The sequence below is a fragment of the Herpailurus yagouaroundi genome, unplaced genomic scaffold (assembly GCF_014898765.1).
Source record: "Herpailurus yagouaroundi ecotype Mexico unplaced genomic scaffold, PumYag 67641, whole genome shotgun sequence".
Classification (NCBI taxonomy): Eukaryota; Metazoa; Chordata; class Mammalia; order Carnivora; family Felidae; genus Herpailurus; species Herpailurus yagouaroundi.
In genome coordinates, this window is record NW_024420442.1 from 3,501,398 (window position 1) to 3,507,593 (window position 6,196).

The following is a 6,196-nucleotide window of genomic DNA, read 5'->3' on the forward strand; positions in this document are numbered from 1 at the left end:
TGATTTCGGCTCAGGTCACGATGTCACAGTTGGTGAGATTGGGTACTGTGTTAGGATCGTGCCGAGAGTGGAGCCTGCTTGGGATTCTCTCCCTCTTTCGCTGCCCCTCCCCGCTTGTTCTCTCTCTCTCTCTCTCTCTCTCCTCTCTCTCTCTTTCAAAATAAATAAATAACATTTTATTTATTTATTTTTTTTCAACGTTTATTTATTTTTGGGACAGAGAGAGACAGAGCATGAACGGGGGAGGGGCAGAGAGAGAGGGAGACACAGAATCTGAAGCAGGCTCCAGGCTCTGAGCCATCAGCCCAGAGCCTGACGCGGGGCTCGAACTCACGGACCGCGAGATCGTGACCTGGCTGAAGTCGGACGCTCAACCGACTGCGCCACCCAGGCGCCCCAAACATTTTAAATATATGTATGTGGGGGCACCTGGGTGGCTCATTCGGTTAAGCATCTGACTTCAGCTCAGGTCATGATATCGAGGTCCGTGTGTTCGAGCCCCGTGCCGGGCTCTGTGCTGACAGCTCAGAGCCTGGAGCCTTCTTTGGATTCTGTGTCTCCCTCTCTCTCTGCATTCTCCCCTACTCATGCTCTGTCACTCTCTGTCTCTCAAAAATGAATAAATGTTAAAAGAAAAAAATTTTTAAATGTATATGTGCTTGGACTTGAGCCATTTCTATATTATTGCACATGTATTATATATACACATATATACCTAGAGATATAGGACACAGTAGACAGCCTGTATCATGTAATATGTGATACACACACACACACACACACACACACACACACACACACAAGCTGAATGGACCGTACTGTCAAGCCCGGCTCTCTGTGAAATGCCTTCTGGCCCATCGCCTCTCCCTTCAGTCGTTTCAGGCACCGGGCTGAGAAAGGACACGGTCTCTTATTCGGCTTAGACTCCAATCTCCGAGGAACTGGAAGGATGCAGGGAGCTGGGTACTTCCGAAGCTCATTTCCTTGGATGCGCACAGCCCGTTCTGTCGTGGGCAGGACCCCACTCTAGGCGCGGGAGGGGCTTTGTCGACTTCCCTGGAACTGGTTCCAAGTCTCCGATTTGGGCAGGTGCGTGGCATCGCGTTCCAGAAGCCAAGGCATCGCTCGTGGCGACAGTGACTCCAGTGGCTCCAGTGGCGGGTTTGCACCCCCAAGAGCGGGAGGCCTGGGGCTCCGGGGGTAGGGGGGCAGTGTCACAGTTGGTCAAAGAGTCTGGAGCCCCCCAAATCCGCCCGCTCCCCTTGGGGCAGCCGCTCCCACTCTCACCCTTGCTCTCCATCCAGTAACTGGAATGGTCTGAGCCATTAGCGTGCTGGCCTTGACCAAGGCTCCCGAAACCAGTCATACCCATCCCTCTCCTGCTCGCGCCCTCTGTGCCACGGGGCATCCCCTTCTCTTCTGTCGCGTCTGCTCCCCGCGCCCGCCCTGCCCCCCAACCGGAGCGCGAGCAACAAGCCATGGCCTGGCCTCTGGGGACAAGGAGAGGGAGGAGGTGAGTGAGACGGACGCACCTTTGCCTTGAGGAGCCCACCTGCCTTTAGCGTCCCCTTCGTCGTTCATCCCGCTCTGGAGCGATCCCATTGAAGCGTTTTCTGTCTTCCTTGCACCCATTTTCATCCTTGTCTTCGATCCTTCCAGTCGAGCCCTCATAAATCCTACTCCCTTACATTCTCACACTTACTCGAGTCCCTTCATATGGTGCCCTGGCCTCCCGCTCACCTTTCCACCTCCCGACTTGGGGCCGACAAAGCCAGCGCCTCCTACCTACTGGAATTTACTTGTTTACTTTAATTTTATTTTGCTTTAGTTAATACTTTTCCAGCCAGGTCAGGCAAAGCAGCCCTGACGATCAGCGAGGTGATGAAAGGCCCCGTGCAGATCGCCTTCAGGGCAGGAACTTACTTGTTTTACGTTTCCTTTTGACACCATGTTTTATTCCCCCACTAGATTCCTGCATGGAAGGAAGGAGCCCCATTTTTTTAAGGGTTAAATTCTAATTCCAGTATAGTTAACATACAGTGCTATATTAGTTTCGGGTATACAATATAGCGATTCAACAGTTCTATACATTACCCAGTGCTCATCATGGGGAGTGTAGTCTAGGCGTACATCAGTACATCCAGGAGTACTCTGGAATTCATCACAGAATTCCAAGGGCCTGACACTCAGTAGGCACTCAGCAGCTGCCTGGGGGATGATGAGCAAACGGCTTCAGTTTGAGATAATAACAGATCTGTAAGTGCAAATTCTTTGTCGGGAGTTGGGGAGGGTGGAGAAAAAGGGTTGCAAGTAGGAGAGGAAAGCAAGAAGACCGTTCTAAGTGCTCTATAATACTTAGCTATTATTCCTTTATAACGGTTAGTTATTATTCCCGTGATTGTTGTTGCAGATGCCGTTCTTTTAAATGTCCTTACCTGGTGTTCTTTACCAGTTTCTTCTTCCCGCTCCTCTATTTCTGTGTCTGTTTTATTCTACCTGAATTTTTTCAGCTTTATTGAGGGATAATGGACAAATAAAAATTCCATATATTTAAGAAGTACAGCTTGATATTCTTTTTTTTCTTTTACAATTTGATATTCTCATATATGTATGTATACATCGTGAAATGATTGCCAAAATCAAGATAATTAACATATCCGTTACCTCACGTAGTTGCCTTCTATTTCTGGAAAGAACACTTAAGATCTGCCTTCTTGGGGTGCCTGGGTGGCTCAGGCACTTAAGCGTCAGACTCTTGATTTTGGCTCAGTTCGTGGGTTTGAACCCTGCGTCGGGTTTTCTGCTGTCCATGCAGAGCCTGCTTGGGATCCTTTGTCCCACTCTCTCTCTGCCCCTCCCCAACTCTCTCTCTCTCAAAAATAAATAAACATTAAAAAAAAGGGATTTGGGGCGCCTGGGTGGCTCAGTCAGTTGGGCATCCGACTTCGGCTCAGGTCATGATCTTGCGGTCTGTGAGTTCGAGCCCCGTGTCGGGCTTTGGGCTGACAGCTCAGAGCCTGGAGCCTGCTTCGGATTCTGTGTCTCCCTCTCTCTGCCCCTCCCCTGCTCATGCTCTGTCTCTCTCTCTGTCTCAAAATAAATAAATGTTAAAAAAATTTTTTTTAAAAATAAAAAAAATTTAAAAAGGGATTTGACATTTATATTTATGTATTTAAAAAATTTTTAATGTTTATTTTTTTAAATGTTTTTATTTATTTTTGAGACAGAGAGAGACAGAGCAGGAGCAGGAGAGGGGCAGAAAGAGAGGGAGACACAGAATCGGAAGCAGGCTCCAGGCTCTGAGCTGTCAGCCCAGAGCCCGACGCGGGGCTCGAACTCACGGACCGCGAGATCATGACCTGAGCTGAAGTCGGACGCTTAACCGACTGAGCCACCCAGGCGCCCCTAATGTTTATTTATTTTTGAGAGAGAGAGACACACACACACGGAGCGTGAGCAGGGGAGGGGCAGAGAGGGAAGGAGACACGGAATCCAAAGCCGGCTCCAGGTTCTGAACTGTCAGCACAGAGCCCAAGGCAGGGCTCAAACCCATGAACTTCAAGATCACAACCTGAGCCGAAGCCGGAGTCTTAACTGACTGAACCACCCAGGCCCCCCTACATCTTTTTGTAAAAAAATGTTTATTTATTTTGAGAGACAGAGAGAGAACACGAGCAGGGAAGGGGCAGAGAGAGAAGGAGATAGAGAGAGAATCCCAATCAGGCTCTGTACCGTCAGCACAGAGCCCGACTTGGGGCTCAAACTCAGGAACTGGGAGATGATGGCCTGAGCTGAAATCCAGAGTCAGACGCTTAGCTGACTGAGCCACCCAGGTGCTCCTGACATTTATATCTTAAAAAAAAACAGTCTACCCTCTTACCAAATTTCAAGTATCAATATGGTATTGTTAATGTACTCACCATGCTGTACATACGGTCTCTAGAACTTATTAATCTTGCATAATTAAAATTTTGCACCCTTTGTCCAACATCTCCCCATTTTCCCAAACCTCAACTTCTGAAAACCACCATTCTAATCTCTGTATGAGGTGAATTCTTTTAGATTCCACATATAAGTGAGATCATGCAGTATTTATCTTTCTGTGTCTGGCTTCTTTCTTTCTTTCTTTTTAAAATTTATTTATTTATTTTGAGATAGAGAAAGAGAACCAGCAGGGAAGGGGCAGAGAGCAATGGAAACAGAGGATCCTATGTGGGCTCGGTGATGACAGCACCTTTGTCTCATGCGGGGCTGGAACTTGAGAACCATGGGATCGTGACCTGAGCCGAAGTCAGATGCTTAACTGACAGAGCCACCCAGGTGCCTCCTGGCTTATTTCATTTAGCATAACGTCCTCCAGGTTCATCCAAGTTGTTGTAAATGACATTCCCTAATTTTTAAAGGCCAAATGATATACCATTACACACACACACACACACACACACACACACACACACATTTATTTATTTCACCACATGGAGCCATGAACAGTGGTGATTCTACAAGTTTCTGGGTCATAATGGTCTAATATATCAGACACAATTGAAAGAAAACTCATTGAATTTTACCCTTAACACCAGATTACAGCAGAGGGACACGGTGTACCAGGCTCTAGACTGGAATTTAATGTGCAAATGATACAGCTTCCTGGAACAAACCTGAAGAGTCCACGGTGTCCCAAGATAGGGCAGTGAACACAAAATCTGCTTAGCTTTTTTAAAAAAAATATTTATTTTTGAGACAGAATAAGTGGGGGAGGGGCAGAGAGAGAGGGAGACAGAGGATCCTAAGCCGGCTCTGTGCTGACAGCAGAGACTCAAATGCGAATGCGGGACTCCAACTCACAAACCATGAGATCCTGACCTGAGCTGAAATCACGAGCCAAAGGCTGAACCGACTCAGTCACCCAGGTACCCCGGGTCTGTCTATAACTTCCTCCTCTTCATTCTTTTTTTTTAAAGTTTATTATTATTATTTTTTTAGTACTCTCTATACCCAATGTGGGGCTCAAACTCATGACCCGGAGATCAAGAGTCACACGCTCTTCCCACTGAGTCAGCCAGGCACCCCACCTCCTCCTCTCTCTAAGGCTGGAATTCTATATGCAAATAACTCCATTGAGATCTCTATTTCATCATTGCAGATGCAACAAAGTGTAAGTTCTAAAATTTTTGAGGTAATCAGGGAAATCTAAATGTAGGCGACTGGGCGATGATTCCAAGAGATTATTGTTGTCACTGTGCTTATGTAGCCGAAATTTCTATGTTTTTTTGGAAAGTCCATACAAATAAAGATGTAGAGATGAAAACACATATTGTCTTGAGGTTCTTTTATTTTTTTAGAAGATTTTTTAAATTTTTATTTAAAAAATTTTTTTTAACGTTTATTTATTTTTGAGACAGAGAGAAACAGAGCATGAGCAGGGGAGGGACAGAGAGAGAGGGAGACACAAAATCCGAAACAGGCTCCAGGCTCCGAGCTGTCAGCACAGAGCCCACACGGGGCTCAAACTCATGGACCACAAGATCATGACCTGAGCTGAAGTTGGACGCTTAACTGACTGAGCCACCCAGGCGTCCCTAAAGATTTTTTTTAATTTTTAAAAAATGTTTATATTATTTGAGAAAGAGCACGAGCAGGGGAGGGGCAGAGAGAGAGGGAGACACAGAATCCGAAGCAGGCTCCAGGCTCTGAGCTGTCAGCACAGAGCCCGATGCGGGGCTCAAACCAACGAACCGGGAGATCATGACCTGAGCCGAAGTTGAAGTCTGACGCTTAACCGACTGAGCTATCCAGGTGCCCCTATGTTTTTAAAAAAGATTTATAAAAAAATTTTAAAGTAATCTCTACGCCCAATGTGGAGCTCCAACTCACAACCCTGAGATCAAGAGTCGCATGCTCCACCAACTGAGCCAGCCAGGCACCCCTTGAGTTTCTTTGAAATTGTCACAGCAAGAAGAGAAGAATGAATGGAGGAGAGGAGGATAAAAGGAAAGAATGGACAGAAGGAGGGAGGAGAAGATGGAGGAAGGAAGGAGAGAGGAGGAAAGGTAGGGAGAGAAGGAAAATGGAAGGGAGGTAGGGGAGGGGAAGGGAGGGAGGGAAGGAGACAGGAAGGGAGAGGAAGAAGGAGAGAAGGAAACTGTTTCTCCATACTTCATTCCGACTTCCTAAGAATTCTGTGAGTTGACCATCA